Below are 15,684 nucleotides of genomic sequence, written 5' to 3' on the forward strand. Positions count from 1 at the left end.
ATGACAATGACCTGCATTGGATTATTCCTCATCACTGAGGATTTAGTCCTATTGAATATAGTGGCCTGGTATAGAGGATGAATGGATGTGAAACGCCACAACTGACATTCGCCAGCCAGGGGCGGAGGCACATATAGCTTGAGGGCCCTCCCATGACTTGGAAAATTCCTTTATATTGTGCATGGCTATACATGCATGCCAAGCTAGTTTAGTGGCCATGGCCCCCCAATGACCAAAGCAGACAAGTGTAAACTAATCTGGCCCCCCCAACTGTAAATTCTTGGCTCCGCCCCTGTCGCCGGCTATAGGATTACTTGGCACCGTCACTTATATTCTTTAAGATGTTGATCAGGAATCGTTCCAGATTCACTCGGATTATAGTTTGGAAACTTGACGAGTCCACTATAGATAGGTAAGAATTGAGTAACCACAGCCATTTAATGCTTGCTTTGAAGTGATCTGAGAAAGACCCGACTAAGATGAAAGAAACTTAGCCCAAGTTCTGAAAGACATTAATTCAAGTTTTAAAACTTGAATTAATGTAGGTGTTAAAAAGGTCCAGTGATGATAGACAGATGAAGATCTTGAATTCCATGAAACAATTTTGGAGACTAGAGTGAAATTTGAAAATTTTACGAAGAAGTACGACTCTCAAAGATAATAAAATGACATTTTTTTATAAACCAATTCATATGAGATCTTTCCATGGAGGACGACAATCATTCGTGATTCTCATTGGTATACGGGGAAGAATGCTCAACAGGCAAAATTTATTTCACAATGAAATTATGGAAATGAAGGCTCTGAATCCTAGATTGCTCCATGCCCCATGCCACCAAGAGACTGGTCATGGAGTCAATCTTGGGTTCTTGTTCACACATAAGAAAGGTAATCCTCTATAATCTCATATTTATAACAGTAAGGCCTTGTTTGTTTGAGATTATGACAACCGATGGTGAGCCCGGCCCAAACCGATTAATAGACTCAAATTACATTAATTGAGTCCAATAATCAGTTTGAGGGCTCACCATCGGTTATCATAATCCCAAACGAACAGGCCTAACACAGGGTGTCTGAGTGCTCTTTTGAGAAACTCAGATTGACAAGAAAATCAAGGGCATACAGTATGAAAAGTGGAGTCACAAACTAATACAGAATCCAGAAGCTGATACTATGATTACCTTTAAACAGACATAGATAAGATGGAAGATGTGGATGTTAATTTGATTATCTCTTAACATACACAACTAAGATTGAATATGAGGGTGTAAAAGAAAAAAAAAAGCAGAAAGGATGCCACTCATTTGCTTGGGCATAGACCTGGCAAACGGCCGGGCCGGTTTTGACCCGGCCCGTATGGGTCCGGGTCGAAAATTTTACGGGTGACTAAGCTTGGACCCGGACCCGTAGATCACCCGGATTTTTGACATATTTTTTAAAAGATTTTTTTTATTTGTACAGGGATTTGCTAGCCAACTTCGCCAACCATTTATGTTGATTGATTGAGAGATTTGTCTTATTATGGCGTGGTGCAAATTGCAAAGATCGGCAGAAGTACGATTTGTGAAAAGGTGGCTAGCATCAAATAATAGCAACAAATAATAATCATGGGGTACTAAGTTTCAAATGAGAAATTACAGGAAAATGGAACCAAAGTAGAAAAATTACGGAAAAAACTGAAAGAATGTTGTAAAATATGACAATTACGGAAAAAAAATACATGGAAAAACTAAAAGTTATGACAATGACGGAAACAAATACATAGAAAAACTAAAAGTTATGACAATTACGGGAAAAAAAGTGCCAAAAAGGTGCGAAAATAAAACCTTTGCACTTCTCTACGGGCGCCCGCGGGTCCACCCAGCCCGGCCCGGCCCAGTTTTGATTGGCCGGGTGGACCCGCGGGTCCGGCTCACTTTTTGCCGGGTCTACTTGGGCATGGGTGTGAGGGGGACCCATATTTATGACCATCCCTGATAACATTTAGGGCCCGTTTGGATACCTCAGATTTTGTATTTGGATTTGGAATTGAGTTTTCGGTACAAAATGAATTGATCTGGCAGCTCATGTTGATGGAGACAGAGGGAAGGGGATAATTCCTGCTGCAGGAGAGAGGTTGAGTAGCTAAGAGGGTGAAGGAAGCTGCTAGATTTGTGGATTTCCAATTTCTTATTTCCACAGCTTATTTGAAAATCTGATTTTTTTCCTTGTCAGTCGCTGAATTGGAAATTCAAGGATTTAATTGGGATTCAAATGTGAATGCAAAAAGGGTTGCAAATGTGAGAATTCCAAATCAAAATCTTCTCTTCATCCAAACGGGCCCTTACTTCATTTGCTTAGACTTCTAATTCAATCACCATAAAAACGAGCAGGTTGACTGTTAGTGAATGGCTTAGAGAAACTCGTCCCTTGCTTAATGACAAATCATTCACACATTGTAAAAATAAAATGAGTGTAGGTGGAAAATCTGTGTTTTTTCGTAAAAACCCGCAGAACCAGGGTTGCAACCTTACTTCCAGGGTTCTATTTTAAGCGCATTGGAAATGGTATTTACATGTTTTAATAAAAAGTCTAAGATAGATAAAGTTAGGGCGATGATAAATTGGCGTGATATTTACACATGTTTTAATAAAAAGTCTAAGATAAAGTTAGGGCGATGATAAATTCGCACCCACTGGAGGATAATTCGCGCCCTTTTAACTTTGAATTATGTGTCAGACTTTAACGCGCTTTTCGATGTAATTTATCATCGCCCTGGAGTTATCATTTCCAATGCACCTTAGCAAAACCCTTCTGCATTTCAAGACAAAGTTATTGGTGGAAGAGTCATTCGCAAACAAAATCCTGGAAAAGAGGGAAGATGCAAGAAAAGGTGGGGAAAATATCATTAATGAGGCAGACGAGGACCCTTCATCTGGTTGGACGGTGGATTATTGATGTATTGTTATGGTGTGACACACATCTCGAAATTAGATTCCCTTTGCCCCCCCCCCCTCTACAATTATCGTGTACACCTGTCTCTGTTCAAGATGTCGCTGACCATCAGGCTATCAGTTTTTAGCTGTCCTAACGATCAAGATATTGACCACCACCAGGCTACAATTAATGTGTGGAAGAGTCCTATGTTCAAGATGTTGCCGGGATTAAGCATTTCTGCCTTTAGCTCAATGGTAGAGGCTTTGACCATCAACCTTGAGGTACAATTAGGGCTGCAATTCGGGTCGGGCAGGTGGGGTTTTGAAGAACCCAGCCCTACCTAAGAAATATCTCGGCTTAGGTCAGGTCGGGTTTTTTTTCTTTCGGAAAACCCGCGATTTCCGAATCCGGCCCTACCCATGATAACTCTCGAGCCAAGTCGGGTTTTTTCACATTGACTCAATTTTTTAAGGAAAACTCTTGTTTGCTAAGGCAATTCGAACTCAGAGAAGCAGAAAACTTAAGCATGGCAAACTCTTTAGTGCATTGACTAATAACTAGTCCAATGAGAAATTGATGTATTACCAAATGAAAATGATTATACTCATATGAGATAAATATTATAAGCAATTGGGCAAAGATAACAGATAAATAATGAATTTGATTCTTTAATGACACAAAGAATATCACCATAAAAAACCAAAAAAAGAACGAGATTACAAGCCATGCAGTGAAGTTAAACATACTGGATGTCTTCAGTAGGCTATGTAAGGAAAGTAAACTCACTCAACGTCTTCTCGAGAGGAAAAATACTTGTCATTGAACTTTTTTGTAATAGTCTTTTTTTTCTGTAATGGTCCTTTTCTATTTTCTCTCCTCTTGAAACCCTAGGGCTAAAGGGGGAATGAAGAGAAGAGGGAAAGAGGCGTGTGCGTGGCTCTCGACCTTTCGTTCAATCGTTTATTACACTTTACACCCCCTCTAGTTTTCGACACATCCACTTCTACCCCTATAGTTTAAAACGTGACAACTACACCCCCTGTAGTTTCAATTTGTATGAGGTAGGCCCCCTCAGTTGACGGTTCGTCCACAGATTGAAGGATTAGGATGATCCGATGGAGCTGATTTTTTGGGCACACTCTATCTATGTCAAGGCTCATCAAATGAACGGTTTGGATCATCCAAACAATGTGGGCCCACACCCGAATCCAAAAACTACCAAAAACACAGTGGGCCCACATTGTTTGGATGATCCAAAGCGTTCATTTGATGGGCCCTGACATAGATAGGGTGTGCTTAAAAAATCAGCTTCATCGGATCATCCTAACCCTTCAATCTGTGGACTTCAATTGAGGGGGTCTATCTTACACAAATTGAAACCACGTGGGGTGTAGTTGTCAAGTTTTAAACTATAGGGGTAGAAGTGGATGTGTTAGAAACTAGAGGGGGTGTAAATGTAATTTTCCCTTATATCTACTTTTTAGCCCTTGAAGTTTAAAGGAAAAAAAAACGCTAATTTAAGCAACTCGGGTCGGGTCGGGACGGGCCCCTTCAAACCCTGCTCGACCCGAGATTCATCCAGGTTTTGGAAACCTAAACCCTACCCGACCCAAAACCCAAGAAACCTCAACCCACCCAGGCTATTTTCGGGTTGGGTCGATGCGGGTCGGGTTCAAGTTGCAGCCCTAATTACGATCATTTGACTAGTCAGTTGCTAAGATTTGGCGTACCATAGGATCTCCTCTTATTACGTGCGGCATGTGCCTTCAGTTGCCTTTCAAAATTTAAAGTTTTTTAACACACTCGGAAGACTCCTAGCGTTTATATATAGCCTTTTATTCCATTCTCAGAGGTATGTAGGCATTCACCAAATAGGGGTCAACTCATCTATTTGTCCTCCAGTATCTCCCATCATTGTCTTTGCCATCCCATCTCCTTCACCATGAAAGGTGAAGAAGAAGAAGAGCTTCACCTTGTCATGCTCCCATGGTTAGCCTTTGGTCACATGATACCCTTTCTAGAGCTCTCCAAGTGGTTAGCCAAAAGGGGTCACCGTATCTCCTTCATTTCTACCACTAAAAACATCGCTAGGCTTCCAAAAATCCCTCCAGAGCTATCCCCCAAGATAAATCTAGTGGAGCTTCCCTTCCCTCACGTAGATGGCCTACCGGAAAATGCTGAGGCCACCAGAGACATTCCACAGGACAAGGAAGAGTACCTATTCAAGGCACTGGATGGACTAGAGGGACCTTTTTCAGTTTTCCTTGAACATGCATCCCCAACTCCAGATTGGATTATTTATGATATGTACCCCTATTGGGTCAATCGAGTAGGTGCTAAATTCAAGGTGCCATGTGCCTTCTTGGGCCTGTTTAGTGCTGCCACTATTGGATTCAATGGCCCACCACCACCCTTGAAAGAGATGCGTACATCACCAGAGCAACTAACTATGTTACCTCCATGGATCACATTCCCTTCTAAAGTGGTATATCGGCCCTATGAGGCTAGAACAGCTTTTGAGACAGCTCGCATAAAAGAAGATGCTTCGGGTGTGTCTCCTGTTTATAGGTTCATTTCCACACTCATGGGGGGTGACCTTATTGCTATACGTAGTTGCACCGAATTCGAGCCGGATTGGTTAGGTATCCTTGGCGAGTTATACCAGAAACCTGTTATTCCACTGGGTCTATTTCCTTCTTCAATACAAGAAGATACAAGTGGGCATGAGAAGTGGGTAGAGGAGGGCAAGTGGCTAGACCAACAAATTCCAGGGTCCGTAGTTTATGTTGCATTTGGAAGTCAGGTACCATTTAGTATAGAACAAGTGCACGAAATAGCCTTTGGGTTAGAGCTATCAGGATTGCCTTTCATTTGGGCACTCCGCATTCCACCCGACGTGGGCGAGGAGATGCTTCCGATTGGGTTCGAGGATCGAACCAAGGGCCGAGGAGTTGTTTGCAAGGGTTGGGTCCCTCAGCTTAAGTTATTGGCACACCCATCAATTGGAGGTTTCTTCTGCCATGGTGGTTGGGGTTCAGTCATTGAGGGTCTTGGGTTTGGTAAGCCACTTATTCTCTTATCCATGATAGGGGACCAAATATTGAATACTCGGCTGATCGAAGAGAAGAAGATTGGTGTAGAGGTGCCTAGGAACGAAAGCGACGGGGCTTTTACGCGGAATGACATTGCCCAGACATTAAAGTTGGTAATGTTGGAAGGTGAGGGTGAGGAGATTAAAGTGAAAGCAAGTGCAATTAGAGAAATATTTGCTGCTGAAAGTGAGATCCATGGTCGATATATTGATGGTTTTGTTCAATATCTCAAAGACCATAGAATCGAACATGGTTTGTCATCATCTTCCTGATTTACTTGTTTATGAATGCTTCTGTTTCTGTTGTGTATGAAATAAATAGCAATGCTATTGTCAAAGTGGATACGATAAGCAAGTGAGATCCATGGTCAATATATTGATGGTTTTGTTCAATATCTCAAAGACCATAGAATCGAACATGGTTTGTCATCATCTTCCTGATTTACTTGTTTATGAATGCTTCTGTTTCTGTTGTGTATGAAATAAATAGCAATGCTATTGTCAAAGTGGATACGATAAGCAAGTGAGATCCATGGTCGATATATTGATGGTTTTGTTATCTCAAAGACCATAGAATCGAACATGGTTTGTCATCATCTTCCTGATTTACTTGTTTATGAATGCTTCTGTTTCTGTTGTGTATGAAATAAATAGCAATGCTATTGTCAAAGTGGATACGATAAGCAAGTGAGATCCATGGTCGATATATTGATGGTTTTGTTATCTCAAAGACCATAGAATCGAACATGGTTTGTCATCATCTTCCTGATTTACTTGTTTATGAATGCTTCTGTTTCTGTTGTGTATGAAATAAATAGCAATGCTATTGTCAAAGTGGATACGATAAGCAAGTGAGATCCATGGTCGATATATTGATGGTTTTGTTCAATATCTCAAAGACCATAGAATCGAACATGGTTTGTCATCATCTTCCTGATTTACTTGTTTATGAATGCTTCTGTTTCTGTTGTGTATGAAATAAATAGCAATGCTTTTGTCAAAGTGGATACGATAAGCAAGTGAGATCCATGGTCGATATATTGATGGTTTTGTTCAATATCTCAAAGACCATAGAATCGAACATGGTTTGTCATCATCTTCCCGATTTACTTGTTTATGAATGCTTCTGTTTCTGTTGTGTATGAAATAAATAGCAATGCTATTGTCAAAGTGGATACGATAAGCAAGTGAGATCCATGGTCGATATATTGATGGTTTTGTTCAATATCTCAAAGACCATAGAATCGAACATGGTTTGTCATCATCTTCCTGATTTACTTGTTTATGAATGCTTCTGTTTCTGTTGTGTATGAAATAAATAGCAATGCTATTGTCAAAGTGGATACGATAAGCAAGTGAGATCCATGGTCGATATATTGATGGTTTTGTTCAATATCTCAAAGACCATAGAATCGAACATGGTTTGTCATCATCTTCCTGATTTACTTGTTTATGAATGCTTCTGTTTCTGTTGTGTATGAAATAAATAGCAATGCTATTGTCAAAGTGGATACGATAAGCAAGTGAGATCCATGGTCGATATATTGATGGTTTTGTTCAATATCTCAAAGACCATAGAATCGAACATGGTTTGTCATCATCTTCCTGATTTACTTGTTTATGAATGCTTCTGTTTCGGTTGTGTATGAAATAAATAGCAATGCTTTTGTCAAAGTGGATACGATAAGCAAGTGAGATCCATGGTCGATATATTGATGGTTTTGTTCAATATCTCAAAGACCATAGAATCGAACATGGTTTGTCATCATCTTCCTGATTTACTTGTTTATGAATGCTTCTGTTTCTGTTGTGTATGAAATAAATAGCAATGCTTTTGTCAAAGTGGATACGATAAGCAAGCTCATTGCTATTGGATTTTTACACTTTTAAGTGAAAAAAACAATTACTAGTCTTTTTAAGTAACAACCATATTCAAATATTCAAACTTCCTCCACCAATTTTAGGTAAGATCACTATGTTTACTTGAAAAAGGTGGGACCTAAATTAGCTATTTTGGTCTTCTACTCTTCTATGTGAGTTTTTATATGGTGGCCGACCGTCCACCACCAAGGGCAGAGAGAGAAGAATCTCTCATTCTCTCCCCTTTGATTTTTGATCCAACATGAACCCTTTTTTCAACTTTTACCTTGATAAAAAATCAAGGTGGTTGATATTTTTGCTCTCCACCCTTTACATATGAACGGGTGGCCAGTTATTTGCCGTTCAGTAAAAAAAATATGGACTTTATTAGAGACGGCACAAATCCACTGCTACAAATAAAACCGTTGCTAATAGTTAATTTTAGGGAAATGTTATCCGCACTACCGTATTTTGATGAGGACAGTTTCACTTTATTAAAGGTACGGTATGGCCTCACCATAGGATGATCCAAACCGTCCATTAGATGGGCCACAACCTACATAGGTAGACCTGGCAAACGGGTGGGTCGGGGCGGGTCAACCTGCGGGTGATGCGGGTGCGGGTCCACGGGTCGGGTGAGAAAATGACCCGCATTTTGGCGGGTCAAAATTTACGTGACCCGCGCGGCCCGCGGGTGGGCCGGGTCAACCCACGGGTCACCCGCAAATATGCCGGAAATATGGGATTGTAATAATTAATTTGATTTGACAGCCTCTATTTGCCCGTAATTGTCATAACCTCCAATATGTGATTTGGTATTTTTTTCGTAATTTTAAATTTTATAACCCTTTCTAGGTAATTTTTCATTCAAAACTTTATAATTTAGCTAATTTACTTTTTGTGGTGTAATGATTACTTTTTTACATATTTTCTAGGAACAGTTTAGCAACATTTGGATGCGCGCATCTTTGCATACACAAAGGCCACTTGCCGAGAAATTGACAAAGGAGAAGCTTGATAGCAAATTCTAATAAAATAAAAACCACATTTAAATGTTATCAACACTACTGGGCACTCTCACTTTATGTATGGCCCACACCATAGGATGATCCAAACCGTCCATTAGTTGGGCCATAGCCTAAATAGGTTATGCTCCAAAAATCATTTCCATAGGATGATCCTATCCCTCCAATCTGAATGTTAGAGGGTTGATCCTAACCCTCTATAGATCGGAGGGTTAGAATCAACCGATGGAAATAATTTTGGGGCATAACCTATTTAGGGTATGGCCCATCTAATGGACGGTTTGGAACTTTGGATAATCCTACGGTGCAGGACATACCGTACTTTTTATAAAGTGAGGAGTTACTCATAAAAAACAAACAGCAGTGATGATAACATTCTCAAAAAGATTAAAAAATACTGTAAAAATGCGGGTGCCCGCGGGTTGACCCGACCCGACCCGACCCGTGTTTTTGCGGGTTGGGTCACCCGCGGGTTGGTTTTTGACGGGTCACGGAAACTTAGACCCGTGCCCGCAAATTTGCGGGTGGGCCGGGTCGACCCGCGGGCACGGGTCACTTTTGCCAGGTCTATACATAGGTTGTATCCCAAAAATCATTTCCATAGGTTGATCCTAACCCTCCGATCTATAGAGGGTTAGGATCAACCTATGGAAATGCTTTTTGGGGCACAACCTATTTAGGCTGTGGCCCATCTAATGGACGGTTTGGATCATCCTATGGTGGGGCCATACCGTACTTTTAATTAAGTGAGGAGTGCGCTCATCAAAATATAATAGTGGGGATAACATTTATTACGACAAATTTGTACCTTTCCAATCTCCATCATACATGGGCGATGGTAGTGACCATAGCTAAAGTCAATGCTAACGACGAATTATAACCGGGGCTATTTGTTAAAAAAAATAAAAAAAATAAAGGGACAAAAATGTTTGTTTGTAAAAAATAAGGTGACGGAAAAAGACAGTCCCCAAATCATTTCAAAAAAAAAAGAAAAAAGACCGTCTCCATTTGGCATTTTTCAAAAAATATTTAATTCACCCGACGCTTGATAGGCAAGCCAGGTAAATATATTTGTTATCATCTGATTCTATGTAAAATTTTGTACATGAAGCTTGATGTTCAAAGTAGACATGAATTTATATAGAACCATTAAATTTTGGGTAATGTTATCACACTACTGTATTTTGATGAGGGCACTCCTCACTTTATTAAAAGTACGGTATGGGCCCTACCATAGGATGAACCAAACCTACCATAGGATGAACCAAACCATCCATTAGATGGGCCACAGCCTATATAGGTTGTGCCCCAAAAATACTTTCCATAGGTTGATCCTAACCGTCTGATCTGAATGTTAGAGGGTTGACCTAACCGCTATAGATCAGAGGGTTAGAATCAACCTATTGAAATGATTTTTGTGACACAAGCTATTTAGGTTGTGGCCCATCTAATGGACGGTTTGGATCATCCTATGGTACGGGCCATACCTTACTTTTTAATAAAGTGAGGAGTGCCCTCATAAAGTGAGGAGTGCCCTGGTAACATTTCCCTAAATTTTATTGTTATTAAATATAACTTGATTATTTACAAAATTTTGTTGAATATAAGAGAGTAAATAGTGACTACAATAATAGAGAGAGCTGGAGAGAAGGGTATTATGTGACCAAATGCTAAAGATTGGATTTGACCGGTTGATTTTCTCAACACACACGACCCTTGATATATTAATCATTACTTTTGCCTCCTATATGTAGTCAAATCTATTGATCTAAACAGAATTAATCATTACTTTTGCCTCCTATATGTAGTCAAATCTATTGATCTAAACAGAAAACATAAGTCTATCCGAATGCCATTGAAAGCACCTTGATCCATTAAGGATCAGTTAAAAACACTTGGGTTGCCTCATGATGCACTTCAAGATCAACGGTCTTAATTTCACATTCATCCCCTGTGTAGAACTGAAAAATTACATGTACCATTGAAGGTAAAAATGACATTTTAGGTAGTCATTCTCAAATTGTTAATTACTACAATATTTTTGGGCTACAGATATTGCCACTACCATGTTTTAATAATGGGATTTGCTAGCCACTTTCGCGGAAAGCCATTTCGCACCCGGCATTTACATGTGATGACGGCCATGGCAGATGAATTAATTAAGATAAAATTGCCGTATAGTCAACATGTGCGGCTGGCATCACATGCAAAAGCCAGGTGTAAAATGGCTTTCTGCGAAACTGGCTAGTAGCGCCCTTTAATAATTGTACAAACCCGGCTTGTCTTTTCTTTTTTATACAGTTATCAATTACAATTCCCATTAAATTCTAAAAGCCCATTATATAAAAAAGGACAAGCCGAGTTTTCGCAATTATTAAAAGGACCAATTACCAATGGGGAACAAACATTAGGCAAAATTATCAACAGGACCCATGCTTTTCAAAAATTATCAAGGGGGACAAAAGAGGTCTTGTCAGTAAAAGCTGGACGAAAATACCCTTTGGCGTTTATAACACGTTTTGACCTTGTTTTCTCCTTCTTCCCTCTTCTTTTACTTTTCCATTATCACCTTTTTTATTTTTTACCCTACTACTCATCTTCTTCCTTGTTCGGCCACCATTGTTGCTGGCGAATCTTGAAAACTTAAATGTTGAGTTCTTACCATCTATCTCTTTGTATTTAGGTTTTTTTTTTTTTTTAGGGTTTTGCACTATTTTTAATTCCTCTGTTTCTGATTTATCTTGTTTAGGATTTAAGCGATTTGTTTTTTAGGGTGAGTTCTAGAGATAATGCATGGATGGCTTCACTCACTTTTTTGGAAGACAAGTGGTTGTATAAGAAAAAGTTGATGTAATACATGAATGGGTGGCTACACATTTTTTGATTTACTTAATTTTTTTTTTCTAATACACAAATTGGGATGTAATACATGAAGCACATTTAATGAAAGCAACATCCATTTATTTTGTTATTTCTATCATGAGCAGAATTATAATGCCATTAGAAGAGTTGCTATAGGCAGGGGGTTTTGTAGCAGAAGGAGTTTATCAACTCTCTGGAAGGGGGTTAGTAACTCTCAAAAGTAGGGTTACCAATTTTTGAATGGGCTTATCAAGTGCTTGAAAATTGGCTGAGGGTATTGGAGTTTTGGAAGAGGGTTTTCAAGTCTCTAGGATTGGGGTTATCTAGTATAAAAAATGGGGACACCAATTTCCGAATGGGGTGATCAAGTCCCTAAAAATTGGCCAAAGGTACTAGAGTTTTGGAAGGGGGTTTTCAAGTCTCTGGGATTGGGGTTATCTAGTATAAAAAATGGGGTTATCAATTTCTGAATGGGCTTATCAAGTATCAAATTGGGGTTACCAATTTCTGAATGGGCTTATCAAGTCCCTGAAAATTGGCCGAGGATACTAGAGTTTTGGAAGGGGGTTTTCAAGTATTTGGGATTGGGGTTATCTAGCATCAAAATGGAGTTACCAATTTACGAATGGGCTTATCAAGGCCCTTAAAATTGCCCAAGGGTACTGGAGTTTTGGAAGGGGTTTTCAAGTCTTTGGGGTTGGGGTTATCCAGTATCAAAATGGGGTTACCAAATTCCGAATGAGTTTATCAAGTCCCTTATGATCACGTTTTTACTTCATGTTTTTTTTTCACTCGTTCATTTTCACGTTTTTTTCTTTCTACCGTACGATTCATCTTCCTCATCCTCCATTGAAAGGGAGAAGGAGAAATGCAAAACCCTAAAACAAATGAAAAACAAAACCTAGATATTGAGAGACAGATGGAAATGAACTAACGTTTCAAAATTTTGAGTTTTCCTGCCTCCAATTGTGGCTAAATGATGAAGAAGATGACTGGTAAGGTAAAAAAAAAAAAAGTTGAAAATGAAAAAGTAAAAAAAGAAAGAGGGAAAGATGAGGGAAGAGGGAAAAGTGGAAAAGCAAAACATGTTGCTTAAGAAAATGGCATTTTTGTCCAGCTTTTAATGACAAGACCTCTTTTGTCCCTCGTTGATAATTTCTAAAAAGTATGGGCCTGTTGATAATTCCACCTAATTTTTGTCCCCCATTGGTAATTGATCCTTATTAAAACATGGTAGTGCCAATATAGTAGCCTACTCTTTAAAAATGACACTCACAAAAAAAAAATTGAATACGGGGATATTTTGATTTCACAATATTTAAGACTCCCATATGGGCTACATTAATGTTTGAGTGCGCTTCACAATAAGAGGAATAGAAAATAGTAATACTTAAGCTGGCCCTATTATTCAGTTTTTACAAATTGCACAGTAGCCTATGAAAGTCCTCCGTTTGGGCCCATACAATTTAATGTTCGTAGCTGCCCTATGTTCAACATGTGGCCGAACATCATATTTGACCCAAATAATCAAAGGGCAGTGATAAATCGACCCACATATATCTTAAATCGACTTCCCATGGTTTGTCAAAGAAATCTCAAAACATGTGTAGTAAAGTTGTACAAGTTGGGAAGCCACAAGGCCCGCAACCCCCGGTGATTTCACTACCTAATATCATTTATGGTGTGACACGCATCTCGAAAATAGATTCCGTTTGGACCGCTACAATTAATGTGTAGAGCTGATCATGGTCAAGATGTGGCTGACCAGCCGGTCTAACCCACCTAATCAAAGGATTACGATCATTTGACTAGTCCATTGCCAAGATTTGGCCCACCATAGAATTTCCGCGGATTACATGCGCATGTGCCTTCTGTAACTTCTGTTGCCTTTCAAAATTTACAAGTTTTTTAACACACACTCGGATCTTTCCAAGCGTTTAGATATGAAATATATAGACTTGTATTCACCAAAATTGGTCATCGCATCTATTTCTCCTTCATTGTCTCCCACTCCTGTCTTTGTCAATCCATCTCCTTTACCATGAAAGGTGTTGAAAAAGAAGAGCTTCACCTTGTTATGTTCCCATCCTTAGCATTTGGTCACATTATACCCTTTCTAGAGCTCTCCAAGTGGTTAGCCAAAAGGGGTCACCGTATCTCTTTCATTTCTACCCCTAAAAACATTGCTAGACTCCCAAACATCCCTCTAAATTTATCTCCCAAGATAAATTTAGTGGAACTTCCCTTCCCTCAGATCAACGGCCTGCCGGAAAATGCCGAGGCCACAAGAGACATTCCATTGGCCATGGAACAGTACCTATTCAAGGCACTGGACGGACTCGAGGGACCTTTTTCAGTGTTCCTTGAGCATGCATCCCCAACTCCAGATTGGATTATCTATGATATGTTCCCCTATTGGGTCAAACGAGTAGCTACTAAGTTCAACCTTCCATGTGCCTTCTTGGGCCTGTGTAATGCGACCACGTGTGGATTCAGTGGCCCACCACCCACGATGATGCCGTTCAAAGAGAAGCGTACAACACCAGAGCAACTAACTGTGGTACCTCCATGGGTCCCATTCCCTTCTAAAGTAGTGTATCGGCCCCATGAGGCTAGAGCTGCTTTTCAGGGGACCCCCAAAGAAGATGCTTCGGGTGTGTCTCCCGTTGACAGGTACTTTTCCACACTCCAAGGGTGTGACCTTATGGCTATACGTAGCTGCACCGAATTCGAACCGGATTGGTTAAGTATCCTGGGCGAGTTATTCCAGAAAACGGTTATTCCGTTGGGTCTATTCCCTCCTTCAATACAAGAAGATACAAGTGCAGGAAATAGCCTTTGGGTAGAAGGCCAATGGCTAGACCAACAAAGGCCTGGGTCCGTAGTTTATGTTGCATTTGGAAGCCAGCATATATTTAATATAGAACAAGTGCACGAAATAGCCTTTGGGGTAGAGCAATCAGGATTGCCCTTCATTTGGGCACTCCGGAGTCCACTCGACATGGGCGACGAGATGCTACCTATGGGGTTTGAGGATCGAACCAAGGGCCGTGGAGTTGTTTGCAAGGGTTGGGTCCCTCAGCTTAAGTTGTTGGCGCACCTGTCAATTGGAGGATTCTTCTGCCATGGGGGTTGGGGCTCAGTCATTGAGGGTCTTGGGTTTGGGAAGCCTCTTATTCTCTTACCCATGATAGGGGACCAAATGTTGAATACTCGGGTGATGGAAGAGAAGAGGATTGGCGTAGAGGTGCCGAGGAATGAAAGTGATGGGTCTTTCACACGGAATGACATTGCCGAGACATTAAAATTGGTAATGTTGGAAGCTGAGGGGGAGGAGATTAAAGCCAAAGCAAGAGGAGTTATAGAAATATTTGGTGCTGAAAGTGAGATCCATGGTCGATATATTGATGGTTTTGTTCAATATCTCAAAGACCATAGAAATATTTGGTGCTGAAAGTGAGATCCATGGTCTGAAAGTTGTAATCCTGTCCTCTTAATATAGTGACAATATGTCTTTCCTTACATTATCTAATATTAATAAAATAAAGCAATGAATTTCTCTAGAACATGGATTTGTTTTCCAACACCATATGTTTCCCTTTTCACTGCCATCACTTGCAAGATTCCATTATGATATCATTGGAAGTTCAGAAGAACATGTATCTTACTCGAGTCAGTATGATAAGGATTCTCTCAAAGAAGAAACCAGATACGCGACTTGAATTTTTTTTCGTATGGGCGTTCGATGACAACAGGGCCTACATAACGCAGGAGCGTATAGCCTATAGCTCTAATACTCGATGTTGGTTGCGGAAGCTTTAATAGAGAACTTGGAAAAGGTAAAGGTTTAAAGAGAAGGGAAGAAAAGGGGCACTTGAAAGGGTCTAAAAGAGACTAGAAACTAATACAAATCTAAGGAATCCTATGTGT

General features: G+C 40.0%; 2 pseudogenes; both read left to right on the forward strand.

The window, feature by feature from the left end:
• Positions 1-4,788: 4,788 nt before the first annotated feature.
• LOC143882818 (UDP-glycosyltransferase 91C1 pseudogene) lies at positions 4,789-7,009 on the forward strand (annotated as a pseudogene).
• Positions 7,010-13,795: 6,786 nt separating this feature from the next.
• On the forward strand, positions 13,796-15,208 carry LOC143882711 (UDP-glycosyltransferase 91C1 pseudogene; annotated as a pseudogene).
• Positions 15,209-15,684: the final 476 nt, after the last annotated feature.

The sequence above is a fragment of the Tasmannia lanceolata genome, unplaced genomic scaffold (genome assembly GCF_043159265.1).
Source record: "Tasmannia lanceolata isolate RefF3 unplaced genomic scaffold, GAP_Taslan_0.1 ptg000008l, whole genome shotgun sequence".
Lineage (NCBI taxonomy): Eukaryota > Viridiplantae > Streptophyta > Magnoliopsida > Canellales > Winteraceae > Tasmannia > Tasmannia lanceolata.